We start from the raw sequence: 2,393 nt of genomic DNA, 5'->3' as shown, positions 1-2,393 counted from the left end.
AGAAATGGCTTGAGATGAAAGGTATACCAATCTCATTTGTCTGTTATGAATCTAATATGGTTGATGTTATTTATAACACATGGTGGATTGATTCTGGTTCTACAATCCATATTTCAAATACCTTGCAGGGTATGCGAAACCTAAGGAAGCCAGTGGAAAGTGAGCAGTGCATTTATTCAGGGAACAAGATGCGCTCACATGTGGAGGCTGTTGGAACATGCAATTTAGTTTTAAGTAGTGGTTTTATTTTGAATTTAGAAAAGACATTTTATATTCCAAGTTTCTCTAGGAATTTAATTTCAGTTTCAAGACTTGTACCTTTGGGATATTCCTTTAATTTTTATGAAACTTCTTTCAGTTTGTTTTATAAATCTAATCTTATTGGAGATGGTACATTATCTGATGGTCTTTTCTCTATTAACTTGCAAAATAATATCACTTATAATGCTATGCATGTTCACACTGGCACTAAAAGAAGTGTTATAAATGACAATTCCTCTAATGTTATGGCACCGGAGACTAGGCATATCTCTATTCAAAGGATTAAAAGATTGGTAAATGAAGGAGTACTCAGTACTCTTGATTTTACTGATTTTGAAACTTGTGTGGACTGCATTAAGGGAAAGCAGACTAACAAATCCAAGAAAGGTGCAAAAATGAGTACAGACATATTAGAAATCATACATACAGATATTTATAGTCCAGACATGGACTCACAAGGTCCAAAATACTTCATCTCATTCATAGATGATTACTCACGTTATATGTATCTCTACTTGCTTCATAACAAGAACGAAGCGTTGGATGCCTTTAAGGTTTTTAAGGCTGAAGTAGAGAAACAATGTGGAAAACAAATTAAGATCGTGAGATCAGACAGAGGTGGAGAATACTATGGTAGATACACTGAAAATGGACAAGCACCTGGTCCATTTGCAAAGTTTCTTCAAGAAAATGGGATAGTTGCCCAATACACTATGCCTGGTTCTCCAGACCAGAATGGTGTGGCAGAAAGAAGAAACCTAACCTTAATGGACATGGTACGGAGTATGCGTAGCAACTCCAAGCTTCCTAAATTCTTGTGGACAGAAGCTCTTAAAACGACTGCGTACATATTGAACCGAGTTCCAACCAAGGCTGTTCTAAAGACGCCTTTTGAGTTATTCAAAGGTTGGAAACCGAGTTTGCAACATGTGCGCGTTTGGGGATGCCCGTCTGAAGTAAGAGTTTATAACCCACATGAAAAGAAACTGGACCCAAGGACCATTAGTGGATATTTTATCAGATATGCTGAAAGGTCTAAGGGATACAGATTCTATTGTCCATCTCACAGCACTAGGATTGTGGAATCAAGAAATGCAAAGTTTCTTGAGAATGACTTGAATAGTGGGAGTCATCGATTTCAGGACATTGTTTCTGGAAGAAATCATACTGATATTCAGCCTTCCACTTCAAGTGACAGATTGATTGTCATTCACAACACCCCTCAGGTTCAAACAGGTGTTGGACAACCAATTGTTGAAGCTCCACAAACTACTGATGACAATCCAATAGATCAAGATGTTCAAGAATTGCCAAAAATTATTGAACAACCAGTTGCACAACATGATCCTCAAGAAAATGTTGATACAACTTTAAGGAGATCTACTAGAGTAAGGAAATCAGCAATACCTAGTGATTATGTTGTGTATCTACAAGAGTCTGACTACAACATTGGAGCCGAAAATGATCCTGAAATGTTTTCACAAGCCATGGATAGCAAGGAATCAAATTTATGGTATGATGCCATGAAAGAAGAGATGAATTCTATGGCAACTAATGGAGTATGGGATCTTATTGAGTTGCCTGATGGTGTCAAAGTCATAGGATGTAAATGGGTCTATAAGACAAAGAAAGACTCATTAGGCAACATTGAAAGACATAAAGCAAGACTCGTTGCTAAAGGATTCACTCAAAAGGAAGGAATCGACTACAAGGAGACCTTTTCTCCTGTATCTAAGAAAGATTCCCTTCGTATCATTCTAGCATTAGTTGCACATTTTGACTTAGAGTTGCAACAGATGGATGTGAAAACAGCATTTCTCAATGGAGAACTAGAAGAAGAGGTTTACATGAAACAACCAGAAGGATTCTCTTCTAGTCGTGGTGAGCATTTGGTGTGCAAGCTCAAGAAATCCATATATGGATTGAAACAAGCCTCCCGTCAATGGTATTTGAAGTTTCATGATGTTATCTCTTCATTTGGATTCGTGGAGAACATCATGGATCAATATATATACCAGAAGGTCAGTGGGAGCAAGATTTGTTTCCTTATTCTATATGTGGATGATATTTTACTTGCAACTAATGATAAGGGCTTGCTATATGAAGTGAAACAATTTCTCTCTGAAAACTTT

Source organism: Morus notabilis, unplaced genomic scaffold (genome assembly GCF_000414095.1).
Source record: "Morus notabilis unplaced genomic scaffold, ASM41409v2 Scaffold2295, whole genome shotgun sequence".
Lineage (NCBI taxonomy): Eukaryota > Viridiplantae > Streptophyta > Magnoliopsida > Rosales > Moraceae > Morus > Morus notabilis.
The sequence above is the reverse complement of the archived record's forward strand: the minus strand, read 5'-3'. Positions refer to the sequence as shown.